Source organism: Ips typographus, linkage group LG12 (assembly GCF_016097725.1).
Source record: "Ips typographus isolate SLU linkage group LG12, UJ_Ityp_2.0, whole genome shotgun sequence".
NCBI lineage: Eukaryota > Metazoa > Arthropoda > Insecta > Coleoptera > Curculionidae > Ips > Ips typographus.
In genome coordinates, this window is record NC_138433.1 from 6294361 (window position 1) to 6310659 (window position 16299).

General features: G+C 33.3%; 1 pseudogene across 1 annotated transcript in view; it reads left to right on the plus strand.

Moving 5' to 3' along the window:
* The first annotated feature begins 699 nt into the window (after positions 1–699).
* LOC145736685 (uncharacterized) overlaps positions 700–16299 on the plus strand; it is a 47080-nt pseudogene continuing 31480 nt past the window's right edge. Inside the window, exon 1 of the transcript XR_014180083.1 lies at positions 700–2143. The product of XR_014180083.1 is annotated as an uncharacterized LOC145736685 (transcript). The remainder of the gene's footprint in view (positions 2144–16299) is intronic.

Genomic DNA, 16299 nt, shown 5'->3' on the forward strand with positions numbered 1-16299 from the left:
GTCAGCAGTGATAAATTGGCGTTTCGATACGCCATCTGATGGTAAATTTTGAAAAAATCTAGGATGCCCAAAATTTTTTTCAAACTTGACCACCAGAGGGCGTATTTCTTATCCTCAAACGCCAATATCGCCAATAGTTTGCTCGTGGCTGGAAACACAAATTTTGTTTTGACTGAGACTTTAATAGAATTTTTCTTTTCCTGATAGCTCAAAGTAGAAAACTAGGTAGAAAAAACAAAAAATTTGGAAGAATTATGAAAACGAGCGAGATTTTACCAAGAGGAGCGTGAGAGTTTTTTACGTGTGAAACGAGCGAGATCTCGCTCGATCGAGCGAGCTGTGGCAACGCTGACCGCACCGAATCCCGAATCTCTAGGTCGCTCGCCGACGTCGAGTCTGTCTGCATCCGTACGGGGCTGGCGGAGGGGAAAGGGGTTTCTAGCCGCAGCCAGACAACCTTGAATACACCGAATACACGATATTCCCACATCCATTATCATATAAAACTTATATAGTACATTGACGTGACTATTTTAGTATACAAGAAAAATCACAGTCGTTCGTTTTGTTTGTGTGGCATTAAAAAGTATAATTTTCAATAGGTATAGATCAAAGGGCACAGTAGTATCGTTTGAATTGAATCTACTTTTTCTGTTAACGTATTAAACTGTATAACGTTCACTTTGTTGATATTCTGAATTTCACTTTTATTGCCCATCTATAGAATCTTAATAATAGATCAACCAGCTAATTATTCCCATAAGTGATGGCATTAATCAAGTTAGAGCCGCAGGTAATTCACTCTAATAACTCATTTAAGTTAGGATATGATTGTTAGTGCTGTAATCGTTTTTTCCACAGTATTATCAGTATTATATTGATGTACAATAGTTGTATAAAGGAGTAGAAACACGTTTTAAAAAATAGTTTTACATATATGACAAATGCTTTAGGTATTTGGTTGTCTATACATGGGTTCTTTATAGTCTTTATTATGATTGCGTAATATTGCATATTATTATTTATTATCAACGATGTTTTTATGTACGTAGGTACCAAAAAAGTTAACGTTAATCCGAACAAAAAATAAAAATAAAAACAAAAGTAGAAAGCACCGCGTGTGTCGTGTCGTATGTGTGTTGTTTTTACCCCTCTCCCACATTTACGTGAGAAAGAGAAGTCAAATTTCGTTGCGCACTTTGATATGATCATGATACGCGATACGCGAATAATTGTGAAATGTCTGTGGTGTTGCTCGTCCTTTTCGAATAATTTGAAGTTCACACTTGTGGTTTATAGTCAACGTGTAAGGTAAAAAACACTAAGTGAGTTCTGATTTGTTTTAAGTGACTCAGGTTAAGTGTTCGATAATTAGAACGATAATACCTAAATCTTCTTTAAATTGTGTCTCGGTGTATATAACCTTACTTTTGCCGGTTTTTGACCTGTCATCCTATTTAAATATCAGCTGATGAGTTTTTGTTTACAGTGTGTTTACACTGTTAACAGTAACAGTGTACATTCCCTACAATACATAGGGCAAGCAGGAACTTATTCCTCCAAGTGTTCTTAAAATGATTATTAAAAAACGGAGGACCAGACTTTTTGTTCCTTAATTCTAGTAAGGATTATTAGGACTAAAGACATTTTTGTTTGAAACTTTATTTGTGATCATCTGTAAAAAAAAACAATGTTGTGTATAAAAAAAGTGTACAGAGAGGAGCTTTTACAACTCGCCCTGATTCTTAGCTTGCTTAGAATTAATCAGGACTCTCTATTTGACAATGACATACTTAATGGTGTAAATGATTTTGATTTGAACAATGGCACTACTTGGAGAACAGGACTTTCACCTTCTATATTGAGAAGTCATTATGTGCATCCTAAAAGCTTGGATTCAGTGCTTCTCAATTATGAAAGAGAGCTATTTGCAGACTTGAACTCACTTGGAAGATATAATCGAGGAAACTTCAGGCATCGAGATGTGCATGCCTATCTACTAAACATAGAAAGAAATGCTGCAGGGAATGTTTTAACTAACAGTGAATCTAGATCAGCACCACTGCAAAATGCTACTTCAGATACCTTATCTGATGTTGTTCTCACTAATGAAGTTTCAGATGACCTCCAACTCTCTCAAGAAGTAAGTTACATTTTTCTAGACATTTACATTACACACATCACACTTACATTAATTATTAGTACTAACACTTTGTTGATTTTTATTTGTTTTCTATATTATCCACTCATAAAAAGTACAGTACAGTATAGAAAAAGAAAAATTCTAACAATATCTATAGGTTTGTACAATTATGTGTATGAAGTATATAAAACTGGTAACCAAAAAATAAGCTTGTAGGTAATTTTTTTACTTGTCTCTTAAACAAATATAATTTATATTTTTATAAAATTAGTTTCAACAAGTAATAGCTAATTATCTATCCTCTAGAACATCAAAAGCAAAAGTATTGTGACCATTTTTAAACAAATAGATTTTTGCAACTTGTTGTCCAATTAGTTGGCTGGGTGGATGGATGTTTGAAAATTAAACTTGATTTTTGTTATATTTGAATCATAAATCTCCCTGAATTTAATCACCAATGTATTTTTTTGAAAATATTCTTCTCTACAAATTATGCTCATCTTTAAACATAAAAGAGATACTGTAAGTCAGGTGTAAATCCTTTAATAAAAAATCCTGGACACCCTGTATATGTTTTAATGTATAATGGTGCAATAGAGTTTTGCAAATTTTATACAAAATTTTAGTTTCAATTAATTGAGGGGGGCAAGGATTGGTATTAATATAGTATTTGCCAATCCATCATTTTCATAATGATCTTAGCACTAGTTTTATAGATTATTATTTCAGTTAGAATTAAAATTTAAATGTTTGTTCATCTGGTGCAATTACCAGTTTTGCTTTTACTTAAGTTTCATTTATTTGCCATGTTTTTAGCTTGCAGCCAAACACAAATAAACCTTACTGTTTAAGCTGCTCTGGAAATATATAAGAGACATTGCCAAAAATATAGATCATTGTCCTCCATTTGATTGGTTTACTCAAAATTGTTGTATGTTTTACGTGTTTGCAACTTGGAACATCACTCATTGAAGAGCCTAAACTACTTTATCACCTGGCTGACAGGCAGAAACTGAGATGTTACAATTAAAAACTAAATCAAAAGTCCTAGGAAATTTCTTTTTTTGTTGTGGTGAAGCAAATAAAAACTTGTGCCACTGACCCATACTTGATTGTCCTGAATGTACTCAAAAAGTGCAAAAACCACTGTGCTGGCATAGGACCCACCATAAACGTCGGCTTAATTATGTTTTGCATGGACATAAGGTATTGGACTAGAGACCTTGACACAAGGAGAAACCTCTGACTCATATGATTTACAGCTATTGTAAACTTTCTTTGTTTGCAATAATGATGGGATGACGAAAATCTACTCCAAAATTTATGTTCTACTGGGCTCTTTTATATTTCTAGTAGGTAATATAGTGAATTGAATATAATTAGCGATTGCCCTTGTAGTCCTGGTACAGGTCTAAAATGGATGTCGTAGCATATGGTCACCTTATTTCGTGGTTGGCAATAAAAAAAGAACGCATTTATTTTTATATTCTGTAGAAGTGCAAGTCTGTTGCACTCAAATGACCAGGATTGTATTTTTAAACTAGTAAGAATACAATAACAGCCTCACACATCCAAAATAAAATAAAGTAAAATTTATATTTTCTCCTTGACCTCAACTTTCAAATTATTCTTGAAGGTGACTAAATAATGCTTTGTTTTGGTCTGTATATATTAATTTTCATCAAAGCAACATGTTTCATCAATTTTCCCATGTTGTAATAAAGAACTTTTAATGTACTACTAAAAATTTGTAAAAATTTGTTAATTACAGTGGAGTAGCTAAATAAAGTTTTCCTTAAATATTTTTATTTCAGTATGAAAAGCATAACACTAAATAGAATATTTTTTTTTACCTATTTGTCAATCTATGCAGTTTTCTAGTAAATTTAGTGTTTAGTTTAAAATAATAACCTGATTTATCAATGTGATCAAAAACTTCTGACAGTCTGGCAGTCTTGAGGGTCTTAAGGAAGAACATCTCCACAGGATGTCTATTTCTAGCAGGACTAACACACTTAAATAATTACAGAAATACTTAGCATTAACTAAAATTGCACTTGTCAATTCTAAAATCTGTTAATAATCGTACTTCCACATGCATTGCAGTTTCGGAGATCTCCCTGGTGTGTATTTGTTTTTTTTAATCTTGGACTCATGCTATGTTAGGTAAATTCAGTGATCAACCAATGCTTTCTTGTACTGCATTAAGGAATAAATAAAATAATGGTATTAAAAGGATTCTATTTGTATGCAAGATGCAAGGAGTTTGACTGCGTCTTAAGGTCGATCAAAACTCAAACGAAACAAAACGGTTGATGAACCTAATTCACAAGCATCATCATAAAAAATATTTATTTTAAACTTAAACTTTTTAACTTGGTGCAATTAGTAACGCCCATGCACTCACTAGAAGCTGGAGGTAACCCAGATTTACTTAATTACGTTTTTAAGGTCAGTTGTTTTGATTTTACACAGTCTGACTCTATATGGTCAAGACGTATTGTATAATTGATTATTTTACAGGCTAGGTCATTTGAGCAAAAATCTTAATTTTTTTGGTTGTCAGAAATGAGTAAATAACGTACACTAAATTTTAACTACTTTAATACGGTTCTTATGAAGTGATAACAATAAATTATACCTGAAATGTATCAGTATATTAGTATCTCTAATCTACACTCTAGTCAGTTTCTCATGGTTGTGCACTGTTTTGCAGTTTACAAATTGTTTAGCTATTTATCGGATGTTGTTAAAAATCATCGATTACTTGTGTCAGAGGCGTACTTAATTATTTTCAAAGTTAACAAAGCCCTAGAAAGTCAGTAAATATTAATCCAGAAAATAAAAATTCAGAAAACGTATGAGCATTTTTAGTCTCATCCTTGCCAATATTATATCAATACAATGCAACATAGGTACTGTTTGGCTGCTTTGTGTTGTTGTTTTTTGTTATTACAAACATAACAAAGACTTTTCGACTACGTTTTAGGAAGGTTTTATATATAGATAAGGCTTATCGCTATAGTTCCATTTATATTGAATTTCTTTTAACTTGTACTTAAAAATAATCTAAATGCTGTATCCAACTACGTAATTAACCAATCCAAAGTACGTTAGTATATTTGAATACTTGAACTTCGTAACTGACATACCGCGACGTTTTGTATATTGTATGAAATCAATAATCTGATTGATTTGAGCCGTTGACACTGACCTATTGCGTATATACCTACTTTCTTTTGAGTTCAAGTCCGAGACAAAAGTTGTAAGTTTTGTTTGGATTACACCAGTGTGCAGTGCAATATATAGGCAGTTAAAAATAGGATTAGTAATAAATCCAATCTTTCTTGAATCTGAAATTTTATGTTATTAGGTATTATATATAGTGTGCTTTGGAATGAAAAGACTTTGAAGATGTTTGTCTTGAGTTGGATAGGGGATCGAAACATGATATAAACGTTCTGACCTACACAGTAAACACAATGCCTGCTCCTCTATTGACTATATGTGAAATTATACTCGAACCATTGTCGAACTTAAGGGTACCTGTTACAGCTTTAATGGGTAATGCTAATGTATATAGTGAGTAAACTGCAAAGTCAATAATAGTGGTTGAAAATTTCACCGCGAGATGGCGCCACCATCAAAACCAAATTCGTTTTAGTTTTAGCATTGTTTCAGATTTACGCTCTCGCCTGGTTGCTATGGTTATGCGTGGGTTCTAGCTATATGCAAACTTTTATTTGTTTTTAACGTAAATGAGTTTCTAATTGTGTTTATTTATTCAGTTGTAACTAACAAATCCACGAGCCGTTTCTATCTGAACCTTGACGCTTTGAATAAATTTCGTTAATATAGATAATTCAATATATGGGAGTTGCTTCTTAAACTTATGTTGGCATTTCAGTAGTTTGAACTTTTATCTATATAATTGTTGAGTATTAAGTTCTTATTTAAAGAAAAAATTGACATAAAACTTCTGCTTGTACTCCTATGTTTAACTAACAGGGTATCAAAAGAACATTTTTCTGTTTACTTGTTATACAAAAAGAGCAGAAAATTCAACAAACTGTATTACGTTTTTTCACGTGTTGGCACTTGTTTCTTAAATAGGGATATAATCCAGAATGTATAAAGATAACTTTACACTGGGTTGTAGTACCACTTCTCCTGCATGAATTAGAAGCGCAAATCAAAGAGAATAGACTAACGCAACCTTTGCTGTAATTTATAATTTAAATGACGATTGACGTCATTTGAAACCGTCTTGAATCAAGCTGGAGGCGACAATCTGCTATCTCGCGTTTCGTTTGAAAATATTTAACAGCGTTTCACCAGAAATTGAGGCAACCATACACATTTCGTAAAAGTATACCAGTCTCGAACATTACACACAAACGATAATTACTAGCAGACCACTCGCTTCTAAATGGAAATCGTACCTTAACCATTATTATTACAAAGTCAAGGATTTGTTATATTGTCCTAATAACATACGACAGCGCTTCCTAGCGTGTTGTTTTCTAGTTTTATCAACCTGTTGACATTTAGTGATACTGACTGGTGCGTGTCAGTTCGTTTTTGGTTTTGTGATGATTTTGTGAACGGATTTACTCATCCCCATGGTAAGTGGAAAAATCTTCTCTGTATTAGTATTCATTATGTATGACCTAAGAGGATTTACCCAATGTTGCTTTGATGTGGTTTAACCACATCAAAGCAACCAACCAGTTATATAGCACCAACCGTTAAATAAGCCATATACACACTTATTTCTTTCATAAATATAATAGCCTCTCAAACATTTTAGTTCCTACAACTTACACTTGAACTATGATGATATCGTACATCACTGAGTTCTACTCACTTTTAATTCGTCACTATTTAATTGGTGTTAGGTATTATCATCAGTTGATAATACAATGAACGTCGCTGTCCTCTTCAATATTCAACGCGTTCTAGAATTATTATCAATTAATATTCCTTCACTCAAACTATAAGTTGGTATTTTTATCGTTATTCAACTTGGCTGTTCAATAAAAGCTGTAAGTTTGGTTAAAATTGCGCCACTGTGTGCGTAATGGCTATTGTTGACTTTTACTTTAGTTTCTGGTGTCACAAGGTTTTTTTACATTCATAACATAACCTTGTCGTATAATAAGTGCAGGCTGCAGTCTATTATTGTGGTTTTAGGCCATTATTAGTCTCCTCATTTTCGTAACTTACAAGGTTCCATTCAAAACACTTTTCCTTAGATAAGAGAATTTGGAATTCAACGTGTTTTCACAAACTCCTCGAATAATTGCTTTCAGCACGTGTACACTTTATAATAATAATATGTTTATTTATGAATCCGGATGTGTGATTCTCGGTATGATTGCTGATGGCAATCCAAGGTTCACAAGACTGAAATTATTCTTTTTTTTTCAGGAATAATTAAGCAATCATAAATTTTGTTGTTGGGTTATTTTAAGGTTTTTTATAAATATATTACTAACCTTGTTTGTCAACTTTATTGTTTACTTTACTTTAGATTCTTGACAAATCTGTAGAAAAACCAAGTTCGAATAATTCTCAATTTTCAGTTTCGATTTTATCTAAAAAAGTTGCGAAGACTCCCTAAAAAATGCCTTCTGTTTCAAGGTAAAAACTTAATGGTTTTTAAGTAATGACGTCAAGAATAAGATAATTGATGTTCCGTGCTCCCTTTAGAGTCCTCAAAAAGTTTGATCAGTCAAATAAAACTCGCAAACCAGACCAGACCAAATTCGGTTTGCTCGGTATGTGCGTACTCCATCGTATTGGAATTGTAACAATCCTTACAAACTGTATCTATGAATGGTGTCATTGAGGTTTTAGACTGCAATCAACGAGTTTTGACATTTGAAAATGCGCATCTTCTTCTTATCACGCCCTCTACTGCCGAAGGTTGGCGATCCAAATGGCAATTATTATAGCTCTGGAAATTGCACCACGAAGGATTTCTGCAGACGAGCGGTCGAACCATCTCCTTAAATCTTTTAACCATGAGTTCAGGGCCCTAATTCTTGAAACCGGGGAACGGAATTTTCAAGAGGAGTGTTGATGGAATGTAGGAATCCGCAATTGTCAGTGTGTTCTGTCACATTCTGGACCTTTGTCTCGATAACTCCCTTCCCTCGTTTAAAGAATACGCACCCTGGCGACTTTCTACTGATCTTTTTCCCGCAGTAGAAGTGATCATGAACACTGCTTATTATTTCGATCACAGTAAAGAAAACGACAAAAATTTGACAGGGCGTGCGTTAGTAATAGAGATAACAAGCGTATTTTAAGTTTAAGCTGTAGTAACATAGGCCGTCTTAGTTGTTGTGCAACATCTGGTGACATCTGTACTCAACTCTATGAGTTAGAACGTACAAATAACACCCCCAAATCTAAAAACATCCCCATTGATGCTGCATCATTCGGTTCACACCGATATGATTGGTTAAAAATGATGTGGTTTTGTTTTTTGTTTATCAATCCCAATCCTTTGACTGGTTTCGCCGTATTACATTATTATTACAGTGTTAATTGACTGATGCGGCAATGGGGGTGTTCCTAGAGTTGGGAGTATTTGTATGTTCTAACTCATAGAGTTAAGTACAGATGTCACCAGATGTTGCATAACAACTATCATGTCTGGCATCCAGTTCATATACTGGAATGAAGGTTTTGTTCTTTGGTTATCAAGCCCTATAGCCTCTCTGATGACTGATGAACCGTAATACGGCGAAAAGGATCGGGATTGGGATTGATTAAGAAAAATCAAAACCTCACCTATAAAATTGAATTGGTGAGGTCGACACTAGGCGCTTTCTTTTGATCCACGATTTTGTATCCAAAGTATTCCAAACGCGTTATGAACTAGTTATGAACAAAAAATCACATGACACCATTTTTATACAATCACATGGAGGTCACGTGACTTTTGAATCATAACGTGTTTGGATCCGAAATCACAAACCGAAAGAAAACGGCTACTGTAAACACTGACGCCAAAATATGTCTAAAATGTTTTACATAAATATTGCAGTCACGTGGTAACTGTCAACTTTGACCTATGCTTGGCAAAATGCGGAATAACTGAAATAACCACCCGAAAGTCAGATGAGATTAAACATGAATTGTCAATTAGCCGAAAAAAATCTAATTGACATTATACATCGTGTATACATTTAGATAAGGATACCAGCCATTGTAAATCGGTATCATTGACATATCGTGTATTTTTTTAATAATAACAGACATGACAGAAATATTAATAGTATCGAACGGTCGGTCTATGTTGTCCCGATGGTGGTCTACGACGATTACAAAAGGGCCGACAATGTCCGAAGTGTCTTTACATCATTTGTCATTTGGGATATTATGACCACCCCCTAACTTGAAAAAGTCATTTGTCAAATACCGATTGTTTTCTTATCCGTAATCGGTTGACCGCAGTTTATTACCTTTTTACAACCCTTTAGAAAATGTCAATCTTTTTACCTGTATATTTACTATTTAGAAACCTTCAATGTCCAGCGAATAACCAACGAGTTATATAGGGTGAAACATAAGTAATGGGACATAGAGCTACAGTACACTCCTGACATTAAAATAATACGATTTAGCTAAATACCAAAAGTTAAAATTAAGAAACATCCAGGGTGTAAAAGTTAAGAATTTTGTTATGGTTTTTGTGTCATATTTTCAAGCTCTTTTGATATAAATTACTGAAAATTTATATAAGGGGGTTTTGCCAGTCGGTAAGTACGATGCTTTCATCTATTTTGCAGTAGCTAATAGGGGACGCTACCTACAACCATTTCAGCTGCTTAAAAAGACTTAGGCAACTTTTGTTTTACGCAACTAAAACGGACATAAGATTTTAAAATATGATTCTAATATGTTTTCTACGTAAAAAGGTATACTAATTCTAAGTCTTAAAAGTAATCGTATTTCCCGCCTAGCAAAACCCCCTTGTACACATTTTTAGTAATTTATATCAAAAGACCTTGATAATATGATAAAAATTCAACTTTTACAATCTGTATCTTTCTTAATATTGACTTTTGGTATAGGACAGTAGCTAAATCGTATTATTTTGACGTCACGAATATGGTGTAGCTCTATGTCCCATTACTTATGGTTTACCCTGAATATTGTTTTAGTTTTCGCCTGAATAATGTAGTCATAATACTACAGAATTAATTTTATGCTAACTTGTGTATATTTTGGTGAGTGCGCCGTTGGTTGTGTGTATGTATGTTTTGAATATAAAGTAAACCTAAAATTTTGTTGTAATATATTTTATGGATTGTACAATCAAGATATTAATTAGAAAGAATTATACTGATCATATTGTAATTTTTGTCCTGAAATGCGATAAAGTGGTTGTGGTTTACACATTTTCCGATAATAGCCTTCTAAATCTAGACATTTCCTACTTTCTATCTAGGATTTCTTACCAAACTCGTGAACGATTTAAATATTAAAAAATGTCCTTTATTGAATGTTTTTTCATACTATTTTTTTTCTTTACCCAAAGTTTAGATAATGATGTTAATGAAATAAATTAAAAGAATATAACCGCATCAATGTCATGGGTCCTACATGTACTTTTCAAGTAGTTAGATGTGATTCTAAACCTCTAAAATCTTCTAAATCTTCTCTTATCAATTGTCAAGTAGTCACGTATCAGTTTTTTTGTCAGAATTAACGTACCTGATGGTGAACACTGTTATTCGTCTTAAATTTTGCATTAGGTAAATAATACTAATAAATACTATGATATTTGCATAGTGTTTTTAAGTAGTATGATACTGAGTGTCCCAGATAAAAATAACTAACATGGTGACTTCGGAAAGAATGCAATTTTAGTTAAATTGGAAAAAAGTGGCATTATTTTGAGCTCAAAAAAAACAGTGTGTAACCAGTTCTGATCATGTGAGGGGCCGTTCACATTTCAGCAATTTTAGTTTGCCAACTTTAAAAACTACTCCTAGAGTCAGTAGGTAATTGAAAATATGCTTCTTTTAAGGAGAGCTTATGTACGTAGGCTCCTGTCCTAAATATTTTTGTCTTTGCAGGTCCGTATTACAACATTTCTCTCATGTAAATATAGATTCATATTATATAAAAAAGTTTGTTTAAAGTCTTGTTTTGTCACTAGAAAAAAATTCATGTTGAGATATTTGAATTGAAGGGCTTAATGTGAAACAAAGACAAGCCACACATGAGATCAAAAAGAGTTAGTGCTATGCTCAGTTAAAGCAATAGTATAACAAGCCATTAAAAAAAATATTTTGGCCCTTCCTATGATGCGTTGACATCTAAACTAAAATAATGAAAGTTGTTACTGTATTTTACATATTATTTTTAACAATCAAAGTAAAATATGTTATTTTTACCTTTTTGAGGTCTGTCATTTTTTCACATTGAGCCCTTCAATTGATAGTAATCAATCAAAAGCAAATGTTTTGAAGTTGAGTTCATCTGATCTGTGTCTTTGTAGTGTTGGCGTCTGTGACGTGCATACAAAGTAAGGTTAGATTCGTTTTTTAAAGTTTGTCTTTTGTCTTGGAAAGAGGAGTACCTAAGTATGGTCCAGGGCACTAATGGGAGCGATGCACGTCATCAGTGAGTTTGACGTTTTGAAAATGCATTCGTATTGCTTAGCGATTAGTTGCGACCTGTAGCGCTATCTTTCTAACACGCGCTTATTAACTGAACGCAATTCTGACACTTCTCGATCTCGACGTTTAACGAGTTGTGTACGTTGTTGCCAGATTGCTAGATGACCGTTTCCTGTTTTTGTTTTTGTTGTTGATGACTTGACTAAAAACTGCTTACAGAGAGAGACAAAAAAAATTCAATTTTGACTAATATTGTTATTCAAAATTCTCTGTTAAAAAACTGCGTCAACTTCTGTATAAGAAGTAAATAAAAACAAAATGTATGTAAAGTTCGTGTTTTAATGAAAAAACTAAACATTTTGCAACGAGGCGCGTTAAACGTCAATGACGTGCATCGGCCGATGTATTGCCTTCTACTATAGTAAGGAAAATGATTTAACAAAACTTGTAGGAGTATAAAGCGAAGTACGGACCTGTCTTTAATCCCGGACAAAGGCATGGGGCCGGAGCCTGGAGGTCAGCTAAGGCAGACGGCAACACATGAAGCGTGACTGTTGGAAAAAGAAACGCCGACATAATCAGCCCGGACCAATCAGCGAGCGGTTTTCAACAGCGCGATCTCTACGGGGAACGATGGGGTCCCACTTCAAACGACTGATCCGTGTACGCAGTGGTGGCGCAGTCTGAAATTGTCAAATTAATGACTCAAATTTTCAAACAAGTTTTTGCTTCAAATTCTGGCTCCCTCTTGTAAAGTTTTTATTATTCTAAACTTTTCTTCTAAGTTTAGAATAATCATTACAAATTCAGACATCTCAGAAGTGTGTGTGTGCTACAAATTACTTCAACGTAATTTACTTCATAACTTAAGAAGACTAGAAGAAAAGTCATTTAAAATGTAAAAATAAATATGAACTATCTTGTTCTTAAGGCGCAAACGTCATGTGTCTGCGGCGTTGCCTGTTTTTGTCACATTTGATTGTCTATGGGCGACGTGCCCGTCGAGGTAGACATAGCCAATTAGGATATTAACTAATTAAAATTTAAAAAATGACTGTTTAAAAATGTTTAGACCGTTAAATCACCCGTTAGTCAAAACTGAATTTATCTAAATTTTGCTCATACCTCACACAGACATTGACAGTTTTCCAAATAATTATTATTTACTCGGGATAAAATGATGCATATTACACTCGGTATAACAGGGACATCTTTTGTAAGCATAAAGAATTCACTAGTTAGTATGGACGCAATCGGTATTGATTATGCAAATTCATTGAAGGTATAACATTTTGCGTGCCAATTTAGATATCTAACAGCGCCAACACCGGTACACGGTTATATAAAATAAAAGATGGCGGTTGTGATAAATTACTTTATTATGCAGATTTTATACGTTTCTTGCCATAGGCCAGAAACAAAGGAATGTTTAAACCAATTTTGATCTGGCCATTTTAATGTAAATTGGTTTCTTGATTGACTTCAGTTCTAACCAGGCGACGCGTAAAGGTTCAGAGTATTTACATGCAAAACCGAAAAATAATTAGTATTTTGATGTGTATGTCCAGCTGAAACAGAGAATTTTTCTTTTTTACTCGTTTTAGATTGATTTATTGAACGTATAGTCATTTGTGACTATACAGGGTGTCCGGATTTAGAGTGTTTTGACAGGAAAATCCCATTTCCCAGCTAGATAGGAAAAAACTAATATACATGTCTAGAGGTGGATTTTTGAGAAAGGCTTAATGACAAAAACCGTAGGTATATCGATATCTTGTCAGTTCGCGACGCTAGAGGGCGTTTTTCAAATTTTGCCCATTTTGAAAACTCCTTTACAAAACATAACTTTTTGTTTATTGAAATAACATTCTCAAGGCACTTTTTCGATGTGATTCCAGTGGCGTGCTTGGTTTTTTGTTAATGTCTACCGTTTTCTCAAAAATTTGCCTAACTTTATTATTTTAAATTGAAATGACACTTGGCTATAACTTTAAAAAAATGTCCGTTTTATGCCGTTTACTACAATGAAAGTATGCCTATAGTTAATCTTAAAAATCACTGAGATAATGCACTTTGACTCAGGTTTTGAAATCATCAGCTATTAAAAGTGACGTTTATTTATTTTTTGTTTCTATGACAACACTTGAATGTTTAAAATTATTGCGTTTTTTAGTTACTTTAATGTGTGTGAAAAAACTGAAAAAGTGATTTGTTATTATAGGTCTATATCTGGTAGCAAAAAACTAAGCGCGCCACTGGAATTACATCAAAACAGGGCCTTAAGAATGTTTTTGCTTTACTTCGATATTTTAATAAACAAAAAAGTTGTGAAGAGTTTTCAAAATGGGCGTAATTCGAAAAACGCCCTCTAGCGCCGCAAACTGACTGAAGTTATTGAAATAGGGTTTGTGCCATTAATCTTTTTTCAAAAATCGAGCTCTAGACATGTATGCTAGTTTTTCTCTATCTATCTAAAACACACTAAATCCGGATACCCTGTACATTCATTAACAGTAGGTATATTTATTATATTTATTAAAAGTAGGTAAATCATCATGTACAAGATGTTATTCAAAGATGTGGCTTGGAAGGTTAAATTAGGGCAAAGTTACGCAATTTGGAATTTGGAATATTTTCGGAGACAACTGAAACAAATTTTCCCAAATCACTGCATGTTATTTTGGCATTTGTTACAATAGGATTTTTTGTTTGGTTAGGTTTGGTTAAAAAAACACTTTAACGACGTAAAAATCTAAGCGCTCTAGCGTAGGACTAATACACAACAAAACACTTAATGATGATTGGCCAAAAATGTTGTTAATTTCACTAAATTGCAAACCTGAACCATAACATCTGACACATCATCGTAATCAGAAAAAACTACCCAATTAAAAAAAATCCAAGTTGAGGATGGAATAGTGGCATTTATTTTTTATCAGTGTCGTTTATTTATTTTTTTAATATTAAGTGTTAATTAGCAAAAAAATTGTTTTTTGGATTTCCGCATGTTAGGAATATTTTTTTTTTTTTTATTTTATTGAGCTGCAAATATGGAACTTTGCCTCAATTTAATCTACCTTGTAGCTCTTATTGAAATGACCGGGATTCCCATGACGAGGCTTGAAAAATCAGTACGCTGTGTAAGTGTGTATACTTATGTAATTAGTAACCAAAGCGAAAAAGTAGCCTAGTATAATAGAGTTGTAAAATTATTCAGCTGTTCTGGAAAAAGAATCCAACCCTGTGTTCTGTGTTCGAGCCCGTATGTATTATTATTTGTGTAGAGTATCGTGGAGACAGATGATAAATGATAGTTCTTAATAGGAATCCAGATCTCGTCTGAATTGCTTTATCGACCGTCTTCATTGGATAAAAGCCGAAGCGGTACCCTATTTTACTTTAATCAACTGAAAGATCCATTATTTTTAGTAACGGTGGTGATGGGAATTATTGCAACTTGGGAACCCCCACCCAACTTATAAATCCTTTCGTATTGTTCTCGTGGATTCATCCACTATGGTCGCATGCATTCTGATCAATTTATATGTATCGTCAATATTAATGAGCATATCAAAAATGACGAGGGTTATTTTTATTTGTAAAATGACAACAAAAGTATAGAACATATTGTTAAACAATCATAGTACGTTTAACACATTGGCTCTAGACGCACTACCATATAGGAGAATGATTTTGCAAGTTAGACAAGTTTTAATGTCATCATGACAATTTTTGGGGTATACCGAAATGAGTCGGAACCTTCCATAAACTTTTAGTCGTCTTCGAAAATGTTAGTAGGCTACACGTGCATTCGAGTTTTTAAGAAAACCGAAATGCAATTATTATTGCAAACGCGTTTTCGTGCAATTATTGATCGTTATGCAAAATTAGTGCCTTTTATGGAACTTCAAATCACGCTCGGTATGTAGTTAATAAGTTTAATATTTTTGTTATAATAGTCGGGTTACCTATTGACAGGTTAATTTTTCGTTTACATGTTTCATGCTATTTATCTAAATTAACTCAATACACGCTTTGACTGTATTTGTCAACAAATAACTACATAAGTTGATTAAATGTACCTAAGTAATATATTTCTAAGACTGATGGGTATACCCCTTTTGAATCAGCACTGTTGTTTATAGGACAAACAATCCTGTACCTAGTGTAAAAAAAACTGTGGTTACTTCCTTTTAACATTCGTTAGACCATTACGTTAATCCATTCTAAACACTTTTTATGTTCTGGCTAAGGACGGAAATTATCTTCTTTCCTTTTTTATTACGGAGATTGAAAAGTGTACAAATTTTTTCAGTGTTAAGTTCAGGAGAAAGTCATCGAAATAAGCGTTCCTTGTTTGATTCTGATCCTTTTTTAGTTTTAAAGTTTGACTGCCGCGAGAAAAAACATTTAAATGCATGCAATGCAATGCAAAACATTATTGTAAAATGATTTATGTACAATTTTCGTGTCATTGTTTCTTCTATTTTTTTTTCTTTTATATCGGCACTAGAA